The 20164-nt window shown below is 43.7% G+C and overlaps 1 long non-coding RNA gene across 1 annotated transcript; it reads left to right on the top strand.

The window, feature by feature from the left end:
* The first annotated feature begins 1204 nt into the window (after nt 1-1204).
* LOC133228886 (uncharacterized) lies at nt 1205-19716 on the top strand. The gene is made up of 3 exons (XR_009730406.1): nt 1205-1450; nt 17577-17723; nt 19198-19716. It is a non-coding gene; the product is annotated as an uncharacterized LOC133228886 (long non-coding RNA).
* The last annotated feature ends 448 nt before the right edge of the window (nt 19717-20164 follow it).

Here is a 20164-nt window from a genome sequence, read left to right as displayed (position 1 = left end):
AATAGATGGGGAAACAGTGGAAACAGTGTCAGACTTTATTTTTCTAGGCTCCAAAATCACTGCAGATGGTGACTGCAGCCATGAAATTAAAAGACGCTTACTCCTTGGAAGGAAAGTTATGACCAACCTAGATATCATATTGAAAAGCAGAGACATTACTTTCCCAACAAAGGTCCGTCTAGTCAAAGCTATGGTTTTTCCTGTGGTCATGTATGGATGTGAGAGTTGGACTGTGAAGAAAGCTGAGCACTGAAGAATTGATGCTTTTGAACTGTGGTGTTGGAGAAGACTCTTCAGAGTCCCTTGGACTGCAAGGAGATCCAACCAGTCCATTCTGAAGGAGATCAGTCTTGGGATTTCTTTGGAAGGAATGATGCTAAAGCTGAAACTCCAGTACTTTGGCCACCTCATGTGAAGAGTTGACTCATTGGAAAAGACTCTGATGCTGGGAGGGATTGGGGGCAGGAGGAAAAGGGGACAACAGAGGATGAGATGGCTGGATGGCATCACTGACTCAATGGACGTGAGTCTGAGTGAACTCCGGGAGTTGGTGATGGACAGGGAGGCCTGGCATGCTGCGATTCATGGGGCCACAAAGAGTCGGACACGACTGAGCGACTGAACTGAAGTATACTGTGAAAAGTTGTCATTTTTGTCCCATTGGAGAGATGAGGAAACTTTGAGGCTCAGCATCTGATTTGAGACTAAGAGCAGTGGGTATAAATCAATAAATAGCTTTTGCAAGAATGCCTTGAATGGAAGAGGAAACAAGAGTTTGAGAGAGCAAGGGACCTGCTCACATCTTGTCGATATCAGAGCTAGGACCGCAATCAGAATGCTGACTCTCGCCATTTTGAATTTGCAACTCTGATCCTCAGTCTTTCGATTTACTGACTGCTTCTTAAATACCAGACCCTGAGCTTCACTTGTATTGTTCACTCATCCTGTTTTCACATGAACATCCAAGTGATCAGGTAACTGCTTCCTCAAGTTCTTGAAAATATTTTCTTAATAATTGTAATATTGCTAGTGATCTTGTCTAAAGGGTGTTAATTCAACTACCACCAGCCCCTGTTAAGAGTTGTTATTGTTTAGTCTCTAAGTCATGTCTGACTCTTTTGTGACCTCACGGACTGTAGCCCGCCAGTCCCTGGGATTGGCCAATCCCTGGGCTCCTCTGTCCCTGGGATTTCCCAGGCAAGAATACTGGAGTGGGCTGCCATTTCCTTCTCCAGGGTTATCTTCCCCGCCCAAGGATGGAACCTGACCATCTAAGCAATGAAAGGGCGTTGCCACCAGGGGGCAGCAGAGCTCCAGCAGAAACGGAGGCCTTCACCACCTCCAACCCGGTTCTGGCCACACTTGTTCAAGAACCTCAGTGGAATCAGCCTTGCTTTGCCTGGTTTGATCACAAAAGAAAACTGCAAGTACATCTTAACTTTTAAGCTAAGTAAGTTGTTTCAGAGACCCAGACTTCTGGAATTATAATAGATAAAGCTGACTGTGTGACTTTGGTTAAATCAGTAACCTTGCTAAACCTTGGTCTCATCTTCAAAATATGGGTAATAACAGTATCCACCCAATGGCACTGTTGTAAAAAATCAAATGAGAGGATGTCAAGTGAAGAATTCCAGACAGAATAAGGGTGCAAAAACAATCAATAGTCATTCAAAATAGCTATGCCCAGACTATTAGCTAACGATAGTGTATCGTATATTTGAAAGTTAGGAGCATAGATCTTAAAAGTTCTCATCACAAGAAAAAAGAATGTAACTCTGTAAGGTGATGGTGTTAATCATGTGACAATTTATACATAAATTATATATAAGATATATATATTATGCTGCTGCTGCTGCTAAGTCACTTTAGTGGTGTCCGACTCTGTGTGACCCCATAGACAGCAGCTCACCAGGCTCCGCCGTTCCTGGGATTCTCCAGGCAAGAACACTGGAGTGGGTTGCCATTTCCTTCTCCAATGCATGAAAGTGAAAAGTGAAAGTGAAGTCGCTCAGTCGTGTCCGACCCTCACTGACCCCAAGGACTGCAGCCTTCCAGGCTCCTCCGTCCATGGGATTTTCTAGGCAAGAGTACTGGAGTGGGGTGCCATTGCCTTCTCTGATATATATTATATCTTATATATAAGATATAGCAAATCATTATGTTGCATACCTAAAATTAATATGTCATATTTCAAGAAAATAGAATAAAAATATACTGTTATAAAAATTAAAAATAACCACACAATGGAGAATTTTATTAAAAAGTTTTAAAACTTAAGAAAAACAGTATTTACTTGTACTGAAGAACTTATTGGAAGGTAAAAGCAAAGGCCTATATAAAAGGATGTTCACTGCAGTGTTGTTTATAATAGCAGCAAAATTTGGAAAAATTAGAAGTCCAGGAATAGGGAAGACCAACCAAAGGTAAACTAAAGAGTGTTCCTATATAGAATGTGCTAAGTAACCTTTAAGCATGGGGTGGGTGACCTTGACATTAACGTGAAGAAAGAACAGCAGTATATTACTGACTAAAAAGTACCTGTGACAAGCCAGTGGGACAGGGAAGCCTGGCGTGCTGCCGTCCGTGGCGCTGCAAAGAGCGGAACAGAACTTGGCGACTGAACGACAAGCCGGTGTAGTGCAATCTCATGTGTGCAATATTCTGTGTGTGCATATGTATATAAGTTCTTAAAGGATTGTGTAGGAAGTTAATGAGATATAAACACTGGCTACTTTGTTTAGTGATATTTGGAGGTCACTTCTAGCTTTTTATTTTGAAAAAGAAATTCAACAAAATGAAAAGGCAACCTAAAGAATGGGACAAAAATATTTGCAAACTATGATGAGAGGTTAATATCCAAAATATGTAAGGAACTCACACAACTCAGTAAAAAATCATGAAAACCCAATTAAAAATGGTCAGACGATCTGAAAAGGCAGTTTACCGAAGAAGACATACAAATGGCTAACAGGTCCATGAAAAGATGCTCAACATCACTGAATCCTCAGGGAATTGCAATTCAAAATCCACAATGAGCTATCACTTTGCATCTGTTAGGATGGCTGATATGAAAAAGACAAAAGACAATCATTAGCTTCATAGCATCCCCGTGTTCATTGCAACACAATTCACCATAGACAAGGTACAGAAACAGCCTACGTGTCCGTTAACAGATGAATGGATCCAGAAAATATGGTATCTACATTCAACATAACATTATTTAGCCACTGCTGCTGCTGCTAAGTCGCTTCAGTCGTGTCCGACTCTGTGTGACCCCAAGACAGCAGCCCACCAGGCTCCCCCGTCCCTGGGATTCTCCAGGCAAGAACACCGGAGTGGGCTGCCATTTCCTTCTCCAAGGAAGTGTATTTAGCCACACACACACACACACACACACACAAAGAAAAGAAAATGCTGCCATTTCTAGCACCATAGATGGACCTTGGGGGCGTCATACTAAATCAAATGCCAGACAGCAAAAGACAAATACCGTAGGGTCTCGCTTGTGTGTGAAATCTTGAAAAAGCCAAACTCATAGCAAAAAAGAGAGTAGACTGGTGGTTGCCAGGACGTTGGCGTTAGGAGAGATGGGGAGATGTTGGTCAAAAGCTACAGCTTCCAGTTATGAGATAAATAAGCTCTGGGGACTTCCCTGATGGTCCAGTGGTTAGGGCTCCAACCTTCCAATGCTGGGGGCCCAGGTTCAATCCCTAGTCAGGGGACTAAGAGTCTACAAGATGAGTGGCGAGGCCAGAAAAATAGATAAATGAAATTTAAGAAAGAAGATGAATAAATTCTGGGAACCCTACATACAGCGTGGTGACTGTAGTTAACAAAACTAGACTGTATACTTGAAAGATGCTAAGGGGGTAAATTCTCAATGTTCTCAGGACACACACACACACACACAAAGTGGAAATTTGACTCACAGAATACATTAACCTCATTGTGGTAATCATTTTGCAGTATATACATGTATCAAATCCTCACCTTATATGGACAAAAGCTTTCACAATGTTATATGGCAACTGTACCTCAATAAGCCTGGAAGAAAATTCATATTTGACAGAGAAGCTGCAGGTAAAGTGCAATGAACCCCCATATTCCTTTTAGCTAGCTTAGATCTTGCTAATATTTTACCATATTTGCTTTATTTTTATATATTTAAAATTTTTCTTCATTATTGATTTCGTTTTTGGTTGTGCTGGGTCTCTGCTGCATGCAGCCTTGCTCTGGTTGTGGAGAGCGAGGGGTACTCTCTAGCTGCAGTGCACAAGCTTCTCACTGCCGTGGTTTCTCTTATTACGGAACACAGGCTCTAGCCACACAGGCCTCCGTAGGTGCAGCTCCCAGGCCCCAGAGTGCAGGCTCAGTAGCTGTGGCACATGGGCTTAGCTGCTCTGTGCCATGTGGAATCTTCCCAGACCAGGCATTGAACCCCTACCCCTGCATTGTCGGGTGAATTTCTATCCACTGAACCACCAGGGAAGTCCCCACATTTGCTTTATAACTATGCCTGTGAAAGGGAAAGAATTAGTGGCTCAGTTGTGTCTGACTCTTTCGGACCCCGTGGACTGTAGCCCGCCAGGCTCCTCTGTCCATGGGATTCTCCAGGCAAGGATACTGGAGTGGGTTGCCATTCCCTTCTCCAGGGGATCTTCCCAACCCAGGGACCGAACCTGGGTCTCCCACATTGCAGGCAGATTCTTTACCCTCTGAGACACCAGGGAAGCCCCTATACTTACACCTGTATCCATACCTACCTCTATCTCCATCCATGTTATGATTATTATTTTTGTGGGACCATTTGAAAGTAAATTTCTGATACCAGGATGTCTTACATCTTAATTCATCAGCATGTATCTCCTAAAAACAAGGACATTCTCTTACATTATCACAAGACTGTTCTTTCTATCATCTAATATGCCATCCACATGCAAAGTTTTACCAGTATTGTGTATATCTGCTGCCGCTGCTGCTGCTGCTAAGTCGCTTCAGTCATGTCCGACTCTGTGCAACCTCATAGATGGCAGCCCACCAGGGTCCCCCATCCCTGGAATTCTCAAGGCAAGAACAGTGGAGTGGGTTGCCATTTCCTTCTCCAATGCATGAAAATTAAAAGTGAAAGTGAAGTCGCTCAGTCATGTCCAACTCTTAGTGACCCCATGGACTGCAGACTACCAGGCTCCTCCACCCATGGGATTTTCCAGGCAAGAGTACTAGAGTGGGTTCCCACTGCCTTCTCCAATTGTATATATCTATATATATATTATATATATGCTTGCTCCTTGGAAGAAAAGCTATGTCAAACTTAGACAGCATATTAAAAAGCAGAGATGTTACTAACAAAGGTCAGTCTAGTCAAAGCTATGGTTTTTCCAGTAGTCATGTACGGATGTGAGAGTCGGACCATAAAGAAAGCTGAGCACCAAAGAACTGATGGTTTTGAACTGTGGTGTTGGAGAAGACTCTTGAGAGTCCCTTGCACTGCAAGGAGATCAAACCAGTCAATCCTAAAAGAAATCAGTCCTGAATATGCATTGGAAGGACTGATGCTGAAGCTGAAGCTCCAATACTTTGGCCACCTGATGCAAAGAACAGACTCATTGGAAAAGAACCTGATGCTGGGAAAGATTGAAGGCAGAGAGAGAAAGAGATGACAGAGAATGAGATGGTTGGATGACATCACCGACTCGATGGACAAGCGTTTGAGCAAGCTCCAGAAGTTGGTGATGGACAGGGGTTAGGATGTGTGCTGCAGTCCATGGGGTCACAAAGAGTAAGGCATGACTGAGCGACTGAACTGAACTGAACTGAACCAATTATATATATACACACTCACACAAACACATACACCCACATATTTCTCAATGGTGATGATAATTTTTATTTCCCTTTTAATACTTTTTGGAGGAGTACAAAAGTTCTGATTTTTTTTTCCTCCTGAGATTGTAAACATCATCTTCATAATTAGGAAGGACCTTAAGTATCTCCATGAGAGAAAAATGATAAAATACAACTCAGAGACTGGATAAGTCCTCTATTATGGAGAAAAAGGGGAAGCCCCAAAGCAATTTTCCTTTCTAAGGCACCAGAGGAGCTCAAATGCCATTCCAGCCTCACTCAGATACACATCAAAGACAAGAAAGACTCCATCTTTTCCTTCCATCCCGCACACCTGCCTCTGGCAGATCAACAGAAAGCCCCTCGGGCAATTTGAGATTATAGACTAGAAGTCTGCTTTCTCTTTCTTCTTTTTTTCTTTATAATGGACCTTTGTGAAGAGATTGAGACAGGATGGAGAAGGAAACTCTTGATACCTCCTATTCTGCCCCAGGAGACCAAGATTGAAAGCTCTTACCATCACATCAGGGTGCTTCCCTGGTGGCTCAGATGGTAAAGCCTCTGCCTGCCTTTTGGGAGACCCCAGTTCGATCCCTGGGGAAGGAAGATCCCCTGGAGAAGGAAATGGCAACCCACTCCTGTACTCTTGCCTGGAAAGTCTCACGAACGGAGGAGCCTGGTAGGCTCCAGTCCGTGGGGTCGCGTAGAGTCGGACACGACTGAGCGACTACTTAAGTAAGTAACCATCTCATTAGAGGACAGCGTGTTGAGTATATACATACCCCGCATTCTGTTAGTTCCACTTTGAGGGTGATGCCCTGGAGAAAGTCAGGTGCACTTGCACCAGGAGGCGTTGCTAGGAAGGCTGTTCACGCATCATTCGAAGGATGGCTCCAGGCTAGAAAGAGCCCCAAGACCCACCAAGAGTGGAGTGGAGACAGGGCGGCAAATGCATACAACCAACTGCACAGCAGTAAAAACAGATGGTGGGACTTCCCTGCTGGCTCAGTGGTTAGGACTCTGAGGTTCCATTGCAGGGGACCCAGGTTTGATCTCTGGTTGGGGAACTAGGATCCTGCAAGCTTCATGGCGAGGCCACAAAGAGACGATGCACTGCGGCCCGGAACAAAACAGACGTATCTCACCGACGGAACGTCACGGGAAAGAAACTAGACCCAAGAAACTCCATGCATGACTCCATTTATATAAAGTTCAAAAGCAAAAGAGGCAACATTAAACTACATTGTTTAGGGATGCTGACAGAGGGGTTAATACTAGAAGAAAAGCAAGAGAAGGATTAGCCCAAAATCTGGGGTTGTGGTTACTTGTTTGGGGAGGAAGTGGTGCTCAGGGAGATGCGGGGTACTATGTCCTGCGGGTTACTAACATTGGTGTTTTCTTTGTGAGAATTGGTTAAACCGTGTGTATCCTATGCAGTTATGAGTCATGAAAACAAACATAAAAATGAAACTCATGTTATAAAAGAAAAGACCTGGGGCTTTCCTGGCAGTCCAGTCGTTAAGACTCCATGCTTCCAATGCAAGGGGCTCGGGTTTGATCCCTTATAAGGAAACTAAGATCCCACAGGCTGTGTGGTACAGCCAAAAATGCATAATAAAATGAAATATCTAAAGCATCCTATGGAGGCTGGTTCTTGCAGCACCACGAGCCTTCACATCAATTGCCCAGCTGTAAGGGGCAGCACTTGGGTTCTTTTAAGGTGACTCGATGAACCATTACAGAGAATGCACTGAGCTCCAGATCTAGGGCTAAGTGCCGAAGCTGCCAAGAATGAGGAAGACAAGACTTATGCCCTCGAGGTGCTTAAAATCTAGAGAGGGACAAGCAAGCAGGCAGGCACCACAGGGTCACGTGATGAGACCTCTGCTGGGACAAGCGCAAAGGGCTGGAAGCAACACCCAAATGAGAACCAACGGGCAGGTAAGATGAATCAGGGGCGGGAGAAAACCAAGCAAGTTCTGAGAAGAGAAAAGGCAAAGCCCCAGGGGCAGGGTGCATACCAGGGAGGGTCGGTCCTTGATAAGGCTGTGGAGTGCAGGCTGCAGCCCAGGAGGGAGATGAGAGATGAGGTCACAGAACGCAGTGTCCAGATCAGGATGCACTCAAAGCAAAGGCCATGGGGAGCCCTAGAATGATTTAGAGCAAAGGTTTAGAAGGAGCAAGAGGGAACAGATTAAAGGCTGTTTGGGTGATTTGGATGAGAAATGACAGAGGCCTGGTTAAAAGCCATGGAAATAGACACGGAATCAAGGGACACAAATCAGCGACCAAAACCAGTAATGAACACAATTCTATTTCAGTAGGGAAGGCAGGTTGAGAATTTGCACGTTTACAGACTTACCGGTAAGGCTTTACTGCTGGTCCGTGGATTATACTTTGAGAAGCAGCAAGGTTCTACATGGCGCCGGGCCAGGCTGTGTCTGATCATCCTAAAGGTGTCCTGAACCTCTGTACATTGTCTGAATTCAATTCACACCCTGGCTGCCTCATTGCCGACGAGGTGGCCCAGGTTAACTCTCATTGTCACCTTCAGCCTCAGTGTCCTTGCCTGGAAAAGGCGTGAGATGGTACCAGTCTCAGTAGGGTTGCTAGGCAACTTAAGCAAGGCCAGCAGACTTGACCAATGAGAGCTCAGATCTTCGTTTCATCTGCTCTAAATGTCCCATCCCCGACTGATTCTTGGCTGCCCGGTTGCCCCACCAGGGTTGACAAATGGTAACAACAGATTTCTCATCAGGCTGAGCCAAATAATCAGGTTAACAAACTATCACAGAATTGACCTCAGAGACAGGGGATTCATTTGAGATTTTTGACTGTGGGGGAATTTTCTGTAGTGCTGTTTTTCCCCACGAGTGCAGGCATTGGGCGGGCCAACGGGTTCGTTTGGGTTTTTCTGCTACAGCCTATGGACAAAACCTGAAGGAAATTTTGGCCAAGTCTATCTATTTGTTAGAAACTGGGTTTTTTAGAGTCAGGTCTGAGCTTCCAGGCTTTTCTGCTTTAGCTACTGAGCTTCTGCAGGACCTCCCCCAGGCATTAGGTGGCCCAGCTGGAGCTCGTGGCGGTTAGGACGTTGTGTAAGGGGAGAGGGGGAAGGTACTTTCTGATAACCTTCCCCCACAATGTTTTTAAAGTAACATTTATTGGCTTTGATCTTCTTTTCATGTTAAAAAGAGAAAGAGCACGTTTGATGAAAAAGATAATGACAATTGCTGCCATTTATGGGGCTCTTATTGAAGCTCTTTGTTTTCAAGTCCTTATCTCTTTGAACCATTCCAAATTTTTTCCATGAGGTCTTTGGCTGGAAGATGACCTTCCTTGTCTAAAGTGGCAGCTAGTGAGTCATGGAGCCCAGGAATGATGCTGGGTTGGTCCCATTCTGTGCATGAACATCTAATGCATCACCTGAGAAGCCCTGCAAGGCAAAGAAACCAAAGGAACCCTCACAGGGACAACCCTTGTGACATTCTCCTGTATTTCCCTTAAGTCTTTGTGTAGCTATTTGCAAAAAATAGTTTGGAAAATAGAAGTACCCTGTGAACCAGCAATTCCACACCTGGGTATATGTTCGAAAAAACAAAACACCAATTCAAAAAAAATACCTGCACCCTAAGGTTCGTAGTAACATCATTTACAATTGTTAAAGTATGGAGTTGAGTGTCGGTCAACAGATGAGTAGATAAAGAAGATGTGATACACACACACACACCATGAAATATTACTCAGCTATAAAAAGAATGAAATTCGATGTTTGGCAGGAACCAACACAATTCTGTAAAGTAATTATCCTTCAATTAAAAAATAAGTAAAATTTTTGAAAAAAGAACTAAATTTTGTCATTTGCACCCACATAGATGGACTTGCAGGGCATTTTGCTAAGTGAAATAAATCAGAGAAAGTCAAATACTGTATGATGTCACATAAATGGACTCTAACAAATTCAACGAACTAGTGAATATAACAACCAAAGCAGCAGACTTGGGGAACTTCCATGGCTGTCCAGTGGTTAAGACTCCATGCTTCCAATGCAGTGGGTACAGGTTTCATCCCTGGTGGAGAATTTAAGATCCCACACACCTCCAGGCCAAAAAGCCAAAACATAAAACAGAAGCACTATTGTAAAAAATTCAGTTAAGACTTAAAAAATGGTTTGCATCAAAAAAATATATTTAAAAAATAAAAGAAGCAGACTCACAGATACGGAGAACAGACTAATAGTTACCAGTGGGGAGAGTGAAGGGTGGAGGAGCAGGACGGAGTAGGGGATTAAGAGGTACAAATTCCTATGAACAAAATAAATAAACTCCAAGGATGTGTTGTACAGCACAGGGAATATAACCTATATTTCATAATAACTATTCATGGAGTTTACCCTTTAAACCAGCTTCCCCAGTGGCTTAGCAGTAAAGAATTCTCCTGCAGTGCAGGAGATGCAGGAGACTCGGGTTCGATCCCTGGGTCGGGAAGATCACCTCGAGGAGGAAACAGCAACCCACTCCGTTATTCTTGCCTGGGAAATCCCTCGGAGACAGGAGTCTGGCAGGCTACAGTCCATGGGGTCGCAAGAGTCAGACGTGACTGAGCACTTCATGTATGCTTTAAACATTGTGAATCACTGCACACTTTTAACATACAATATTATACACCAACTATATCTCTCATAGCTCAGTTGGTAAAGAATCTGCTTGCGGTGCAGAAGACCCAGTTTCAATTCCTGGGTTGGGAAGATCCCCTGGAGAAGAAAATGGCAATCCACTCCAGTATTCTTGCCTGAAGTATCCCATGGACAGAGGAGCCTGGCAAGCTACAGTCCATGGGGTCGCAAGAGTTGGACATGACTTAGCAACTAAACTACTACTACTACTACTATACTTCAATTTAAAAATGGACAAAATTAATTTGAGAGCAACCTATATACTGAGCCTTATTGAATATTTTAAAATGTATTTACATTATAATAGTAGCTCATACATTTTTCTTCTTTTCAATTCTAATAATACATAAACATGTGCTGATAAAAGAGAAAACTCCCTAACCCCACCCTGCCCAGATGTCTTCCCTGTTTCCTTCCATGCACGTTTCTTTCCATGTGCCAAGCAGATTCTCACACCTGCTCTGTGCCAGGCCCTGCACTTGGTGCTGGGATCAAAGATGTGTAAGGAAGGTAAATATCTCAAAGTCCTTGGCTTTAAGGTCTTCCCTGGGTCCAGCCAAGGCTGGGAGGGGTTAGATGCAGTCATGACGTGACCTTAAACCCAGAGAGGTGGAGTGAGTGTGGAAAGGATAAAAATAAAACTAACATGCTTTGCCATAGGAGAGGGAAGAAGGGATCCATTGGTGGATTCAGAGTTTATGGGAAGGTGAAAGGAGGAGTAAAGAGCTTGACAAGAGAGACTTCCCTGGTGGTCCAATGGTTAAGACTCCGTGGTTCCAATCCAGATGGCATGGGTTCAATCCCTGGTCAGGGAACTAGGATCCTGCATGCCTCCAGGTGGAACAAAAAAGAAAAGCTTGACATGAGTTGAAAAAGACACTCATAAGCCAGATCAAAATTCAATCAGTTATTGGCACATCCTGGCTAAGAATATGTGGATCCCAGCTTGGGAAAGAGATGTTAGCCTACAGTGGCCATTCTCCCTTCCTCCTGAGACATCATGCAATGTCTGGAGACATTTTCTATTGTCAGAATAAAGGCGAGAGGGTGTTACTGCTGACAACCAGTGGGTGGAGGCCGGAGATGCTGCTAAACATCCTCCAATGCACTGGAAGGTCACCACCCCAAGGCAAGAATCACCTGACCCAAAAAACCAATGGCACAGAGAGAGAAATTCTGGCTGGGGCTGGAAAGGTGCTCCCGACATCAGCCACCTGCAAGCTAAGGTGTCTGGAGAAAACTCACTTCATCTCACCCAGCCTCACTTTCCTTCTCTACATAATGATAGAGAACAGTGGTACCTACTTCACAGGTTAGTGAGAAGGGTAAACTACTTGAAGAAGCTCTTGATAAATGTTAGTAGTTAAAAAAACAAACATGCATGGTAATTCCCTGGTGGTCTAGGGATTAGAACGCCGAGCTCTCACTGCTGAGGCCTTGGGTTCAATCCCTTTGGGAAACTATGATCTGTCAGACTGGGTGGTGCGGGCCAAAAGAGGAAAAAAAAAAAAAAAGTGGAGATGAGGAGGAGTTTGCAGAGATGTAGCAAGACTTCAAATGCTACAAAGAAAAATCTGGACTTTCTTCTCTCGGTATGTTCCAGGCCTTGAAGGTGTATGAACATTTGCAAAATTTGATATTCAAGATAATTCACCAGTTAAAAAAAAAATTCCTTTAAACACACAACAGTTACTCCTGAGCAGCTGGCATATGGGAGGCGTGAACCTGATGTTGGATAAGGGTGGGGAGTGGATTTAAATTTTTTTTTTCTTTTTGGCCGAGCTGTGTGTCATGCAAGATCCTCATTGCCAAGGATGGAACCCATGGTCCCTGCAGTGGAAGGGTGGAATCTCCTCCACTGGACCGCTGGGGAAGTCCCTAATTTTTTTCCTTTTTTTAACAAGGCATGTATTATTTTCGCAGTTAAAAAATATGATTTGGAAAGCGCCCAGTGATGGTAAAGATATTTAAATGGCAAAGCAAAACAATAAAACACATTGCAAAGAAAATAGAAACCAAAAGTGAAACAGATTAATCTCTAAGTTGATTCAGACACTGAATCCATGGCTCATTCACATACAAGTTTTGGCCATTGCAAAATTGACTGTGTTGCCATTTAAGAAAAAAAACCTGAAGGTTCCTGATGTTGGATACGTATGTGGTGGTGGAGAGGGCAAGTGTGCCTCCGCACGTCCCCCGTAAACTACTTTCGGGTGGTTTTGGAGCTGCATTTGTCCAGTGCAAACCAACCACCGATGCCTATGAACAGCCAGCGACTATATTCTTCAGACCTCCTCAGGCTCCTCAGAGTCTTTGAGTAGGCCAAGGCCAAAGAGACCTGCTGATCCACAAACAGCTTGAGACCTGTTTGATTCAGAACCAGCAAAAGATGAAGAAGTCTTTCCTGAAAGTCATGCTTACCCTCAGCAGATTTTAAATGTATCAGGTTCTGGGGACAATTGGATCAGGCCCTGTCACTCAGAAGACTAAACATCAGAAGCTGGAGCTCACCTGTCGTGTGGCAAGTTGTGAGTGTGCTTCCTGGCTCCACCACTTAGGTGGCCTTGGGTGTGTTACTTAACCTCTCTGAACCTCAGTATCTTCTGTTTCAAAGGGTCGATAGCCTGACGGCCCTGGCAGGATGTTATATAAGTATAGAGAAACCATGGAAGCTAGAGAGTTCTGAAAAATGCCTGATGCCTGCTCTTGTGGGCTTCCCAGGGGGGCATTAGTGGTAAAGAACCCGCCTGCCAATGCAGGAGACATAAGAGACATGGGTTTGATCCTGGGTTGGGAAGATCTCCTGGAGGAGGGCATGGCAACCCACTCCAGTATTCTTGCCTGGAGAATCCCATGGACAGAGGAGCATGGCGGGCTACAGTCCATAGGGTGGCAACGAGTCAGATAGGACTGAAGCAACTTAGCATGTACGCACGCACCTGCTCTGGTAAGAGGCGATCAGTGGTGACACCTTCCACCCACTTTGCCTCCTGGGCAGGCATAGAGGCTTCTCAGAGGCTACTCCTTATCAGCTGAAGTGCTGGGAACACCCAAAATAAAGCTTGTGGAGACTTGTCTTCACTAGCATAGCTGAACCGGCTTTGGAGGTTTGAAATGACTCGATGATTCCTGGATTCTCTCTCGCTCATTTTTTTTTCCCATAGTTTTTCTTTAAAATGTTTCTATTTTTTAAATTTGTTTTTTATCTTTTTATTTTCTTTCTTAAATCTTTTTATCTCTTTTTCCCCTTCTTTCTTTCTCTTCATTCTTTGGATTCTCTCTTGATTTGTCTTTGAAACGGTTGGTAAGGGGCATGATTTGCTATCTGCAGCTCTCTCCTTGCCTACGTACACAGGCAGGAAAACATGAAACAATGCCAGTCATATTCAATGGCAGTACGCAGAAGATGTGACCCGAGAAGAAGCTGAGCGAAACAAAGAAAGTGGACGTGGGGGACTTCCTCGTTGGTCTGGTGGCTAAGACTCTGTGCTCCCAATTCAGGGCACCCTAGGTTCTATCCCTAGTCAGGGAACTAGATCCCATATGCCAGAACTAAGACCTGGTGCAGCCAAAAAAGAGAACGTTTCCCCGGAGGGTCCCAGTCCTGAGGGGCAGAGCCGTTGAGAGGTTAAGGTCCCAGAATCCCAAACAGGATGCTATTTCTCAGTCAAGGCGAGGTGTTCATGTCCTATTGTATTTGCACAGGGAACTCTGCTCAGTGATACGTGGCAGCCTGGATGGGAGGGAGCTTGGAGGAGAGTGGATACCTGTATATGCACGACCAAGTCCCTTTGCTGTCCCCCTGAAATTATCACACATTGTTAATTGGCTACACTCCAATATAAAATAAACAAATTTTAAAGAAAGAAAGAAAGGTGTTCATGAACCACGCTGGGCTTTCTTGACTCAAGTCAGGCCTCTTGGGAGAGCCATCTTGTGGCCTCCTTTAGAATCAGACTTTTTGGGTGATTTGTTTGTCTTCCTTGCCACTGGCTTTTTCCTTCTCAGAGGAAGAGAAATGAAATCCAGAATGGAATTGGAGGTAAATACTGTGTGGGTCGGCGGTGTTGGAGGTTGGCACAGACCAATGCAGTGAGTACTAGTATCCAACTAGCTGAGTAAGTCACTTACTGTCATGACAACAAAAATAAGGGATGGTAATAAGGAGGAGTCGCTATGGATGGCGCGTTGGAAACTGAGGCAGCCCACAGACACAGGAAACAAACATCTTACCCAAGGGGAAGCAGTGGGGAGGGATAAATTGGGAGTTTGGGATTAGCAGATGCTAGCTAGTATATGGGCTTCCCAGGTGGTACTAGTGGTAAAGAACCCACCTACCAAAGCAGGAGACCCAGGTTCAACCCCTGGGTCGGGAAGATCCCTTGGAGGAGGGCCTGGCAACCCACTCCAGTATTCTTGCCTGGAGAATCCCATGGACAGAGGAGCCTGGTGGGCTACAGTCCATGGGGTGGCAAAGAGTCAGACATGACTAAAGTGACTTGAGCATGCATGCTTGCCACTAGTATATATAAGACAGATAAACAACGAGGTCCTACTGCTTCCCTCGTGGCTCAGTTGGTAAAGGATCTGCCTGCCACGCAGGAGACCTGGGTTCAGTCCCTGGGTTGGGAAGATTCCCTGGAGGAGGGCATAACCACCCACTCCAGTATTCTTGCCTAGAAATCCCCATGGACAGAGGAGCCTGGCGGGTTACAGTCCATGGGGTCTCAAAGAGTTGAACACGACTGAGCGATTAAGCACAGCACTGTATAGCACAGAGAACTATATCCGATATTCTGTGATAATGGAAGAGAATGTGGAAAAGAATATATATGTATAACTGAGTCATTTTGCTGTTTACAGCAGAAATTAACACAGCATTGTAAATCAACTATACTCCAATTTAAAAAAATAAATAAATGTATTTTATCTGAATCCTCATAAAAAGACTTCTGACCTGAACAGTCTTATTCTCTTTATTTAGAGATGAGGAAAAATGGATTTGCTCCTGGAGATTCTGAGAAGCCACTGTGGGTTCCTCAGCAAAGGAGGGAGTGGGGGGAGGAGAGAAACAGGAGTGGGATCTGGATAGGTGGAGTGAGAGGGAGCAGCCCTCCAAAGTCTGGGAGACTGCATCCTGCTGGTGCCAGTGCAGCCCCTCTGTGAAGAGAGTTTTAAAGGTGAAAAAACAAACAAACAGATATTTAAATCGAAAATTGAAATGTATTGCCCGAGGCCATAAAACCAGCAAGGTGAGCAGGAAAGTCTTGACCGTGGGGGGTAATCATCCAACCTAGCAATACAACTAAATAGCTCATCTCTCTAATCGCAAGAGGCCTTTTGGAGTCAGAAACCCCATAAATAAATCCAAGTATCCCTTTCTGATCTCCAGGCAAACAAATGGAATTAGCACATCAAAGGCTTGGGTCCCTGTACTGTATGTAAGTAATCCTGCCCCAAGGTGGGAGGTGGGGCAGATGGAAGATCCAGGAGTTCAGAAATGGTTAACTCACTTATTTCTTGGGCTCCATTCCTGACCAGATGTGTGACTCAGGAAAACTTACCTAACCTCTCTGAGCCTACCTCATAAACTTGTTATGAGGATGAAATGAAAATGATGTTATCATGTTGAGTGGTTTATATGTGCCAATCCCAGTTCCAAGATCATTTCTTACATTCACTCAATTCTCCCGATAACATACCTCTTAAATGAGTTACTGCTGCTGCTCTGCAGTCGTGCCCAACTCTGTGCGACCCCATAGACGGCAGCCCACCAGGCTCCCCCGTCCCTGGGATTCTCCAGGCAAGAACACTGGAGTGGCTTGCCATTTCCTTCTCCAACGCCTGAAAGTGAAAAATGAAATCGAAGTCGTTCAGTCATGTCTGACTCTTAGCGACCCCATGGACTGCAGCCTACCAGGCTCCTCTGTCCATGGGATTTTCCAGGCAAGAGTACTGGAGTGGGGTGCCATTGCCTTCTCCATAAACAAGTTACTAATACATTACGTAATGATTAAAATGATTATAGGAAATCTATCTAGCAACATAGGAGACACATTATATTAAGTAGTAATAACAATCAAAATAACAAGAAAAATTTTGGGAATTCCCTGGCAGACCAGTGATTAGGAATCCGCACTTTCACTGCTCTGGGCCTAGATTCAACCCCTGGTTGAGGAACTAAGATCCCACAAGTCCTGAGGTGTGGCTAAAAAAAAAATAAGCAACAAATAAATTTCAAAATACTGTCTACTCTAAGTCAACATTCAAATTCCTGAATGCAAGGATGAAAAGAGAAAGTGGAAAAATAAACCCTCAATTTTTGGTGGAATTGTGCATGGTCCATTATGTCTTTCGGAGAAGGCAATGGCAACCCACTCCAGTACTCTTGCCTGGAAAATCCCTTGGACAGAGGAGCCTGGTAGGCTGCAGTCCATGGGGTCGCGAAGAGTTGGACACAACTGAAGCGACTTAGCAGCAGCAGCAGCAGCAGCAGCATTATGTCTTTGGTTGCTGTTACATAATGAATTTTTCCAGAAATGAAATTTTTATTTATAATATTTATATATAACTATACAAGAACAATTGAATAGGGTTTGAGAAGCAAACATACATACATATAGACACACGTGTATCCCCAGCTCAATCCGGATGCCCCCTGGTGTCCTCACTTTGGGCTTCCCTGGTGGCTCAGATTTGTAAAGAATCTGCCTGCAATGCAGAAGACCTGGGTTCAGTCTCTGGGTCGGGAAGATCCCCTGGAGAAGGGAATGGCAACCTTCTCCAGTACTCTTGCCTGGAGAACTCCATGGACCGAAGGACTCCATGGGTTACAGTCCATGGGGTTGCAAAGAGTCAGACACAACTGAGAGACTAACAGCTTCACTTTCACATAGCTATAGCTATTTAATCACATATAATTGCATCTATAGTTATTTAATTACGTCTCTATACAAATATATAGAGATAAATGTATATACGCATATATATATAAATTACATTTGTGTATTTGTTTTTCTATCTCCCAAACCCTGTTCTTATCACTTTCTCCTCTGAGGAAAACTTTACCAGGAGGCAAATTCTGCGGGCAAATACTGCTGTGAGGGCTTGATCTCACATTTTTGTGAATCATAGACCCTTTGAAGATCCCAGGAATGCCTGTTACTCTCAGTGCAGGGAAACACACACACCCAGAACCCAGAAGGTAGGTGGCTTTCTCTTCATGGGAGCTCATAGCTGTTCCCACAATCCACCCCCTTGAGCCTCTGTGGTTCACAGCTTAGGAATCCATGTTTTCATTTAGAAATCTATCCCTTTTTATTTTCCAGTAAATATTGATTGAGCACCTATTATGCACCAGATGGACCCTGTCTTGAGACATTAAAGTGTCACCTCATGGCATTCACAGGGGATCATTAACCCCCTTTTTATCTGCTTCTGACCTTTCCCTGTGAAAATAGCAGGAGAGATAGAGGGGTAGCTCACATCTAAGGGATACTTTGCTGATTATAAAGGACTTTCTAACATATTCCTTGATGTAGGCTTGTGGCCACAGGGTAAGTAGATACTACTATTATCTCTGTGCAACAAAAAGGTACATTAAAAGTTGGAGAAGGTGGAATGGATGACAGATTTATCTGCATGTAGAGGAGACAAAATTCTGCACCCAGGGGCTTGTTTTAGACGGCAGAGATCACAAGCGATCTTATCGGTTACTGGATAAGGCCAGAGCTTGAATTCAGACCCCAGCAGGTTCTGTGTTACCTTAGGCAAGTTTCTTTAACTCTCTGAGCCTGTGTTTCCTTATGAAAACCGGTGACATCATGGATGTAGAAAACAAAATATGATTGCCAGGGGATAAGGGGGGTGGGGAGGGACAAGTTAGAAGATTGGGACTAACATATATATAATACTGTATATTAAATAGATAACTAATAAGACACTGCTGTATAGGACAGGGAACTCTGTGCTCTGTGATGGTCTGTATGGGAAAAGAATCTTAAAAACAAACAAACCCCACGAAATTCTCCTGACAATTTTAAATGGAATTTTCTGAATCTATAGACCATTTTAGGAAGAATTTACATCTTAACAGTATTGAATCTGCCAATTTATAATCATGGTATGTTTTCTTATATGTTGTGTACTTTTAATGTGGAAGTGTTGCATATCTTTTGTTAAATTCCTTTTAAATGATATTCTAGTTTTTGATGTTTCTGTGTCAGATTTTAATTTCATTTTCCAATGATTTGCTGATAGCTAATAAACATTAAACTGGTTTTTGAAAAAAAAAAAAAGAAGAAAAGAAAACCAGAGACAGGAGTAACATTGACTCATTAATAAAAACAGCAGAACAATAGGGACAGTATTAATACCCAGTAGTCTATGATGTTTTATGATGATAAAATGTTCATGGCAAGAAATTTCCCCAATCTGGAACACATAGAGAATGCTCAAGGCAGGAAAACAAAAAAAGAAATTAATAAATGAAAAAAAAATTTTTTTAGGTAAGGTGGTAAATCTCACCCCTTTGATATTCTTCCCCCCCATTGGTATGGAAAGTTTGGGTTGAATTTTGACAATTCTTCTTCTAGACCCCCTGAACCAAACCCTTACTGTCATAAGAATTGTCGTAAGTAGTTTTTAATGAGTGAAATTATTCTTTTTTCTTGATCCAGGTATCATTTTGCACATCTAAAGCAGGGCCTGTCTAACCACTGGGCATAGTGGACACCCTTTCTCAGATGACCCCAAGAGAGTAGAGCGGGGTGGATCTTGCCAAGTTAAAATGAATGCCTGGGCTTCTCTGGTGGCTCACTGGTAGAGAATCCACCTGCCAAAGCAAGAGACGTGGGTTTGACCCCTGGTCCAGGAAGATCCCACGTGCCGAGGAGCCACTACATCCGTGCTCCACAACCACTGAGCCTGTGCTCTAGGGCCCGGGAAACACAACTACCGAAGCCCATGGGCCCTGGAGCCCATGCTCCGTAACAAGAGAAGCCACCGAAAAGAGAAACCTGCAAGCCACAGCTAGAGAGCAGCCTCCACTCACTGCAACTAGGGAAAAACCCATGCAGCAGCGAAGAACCAGCACAGCTGTAAACAAATAAATAAAATTATTTTAAAAAGATAAAATGAATAAATGCTTAAATGTCAACAAAGTGTAATTTTATGTGAACTTGCCAAGGCATACAAAATTGTATTTATTACGTAATGTCTGTACATTCTAAGATATGGGGTGAAGGCCCCCAAAAGTCAGAATGTGAGACGTTATGCCCCAAGTAATGATAATTGTTGAAACTAGATGAGCACAAGAGAGTGCATTATATTTGGATATTTGGACATATTTCAGATTTTTCAAAACACTTCAGTAAAAAGGCCCTCACCCTTTGAATTCCAGTTCATTGCCAAGTCATGATTCTCAGACAACTTCTGCTTAGTAAAGTTTGAAATATTTCATTGAGTTCATTCCTCAGATCACTAGCCCTTAAAAGGTGGCTTGAGCTCTCAGGAGACAGAAGATTGGATAAACAAATATTTGTTTCCTGGAACATATCCAAATATAATGAACTCTCTTGTGCTTCTCTTTCAGTTTCAAGAATTATCATAACTTGGGCAGGGACCTTTTCAGCATTCTGACTTTTG

This window comes from Bos javanicus, chromosome 17 (assembly GCF_032452875.1).
Source record: "Bos javanicus breed banteng chromosome 17, ARS-OSU_banteng_1.0, whole genome shotgun sequence".
In the NCBI taxonomy this organism is placed as follows: domain Eukaryota; kingdom Metazoa; phylum Chordata; class Mammalia; order Artiodactyla; family Bovidae; genus Bos; species Bos javanicus.
This window is presented reverse-complemented; position numbering and strand designations above follow the sequence as displayed.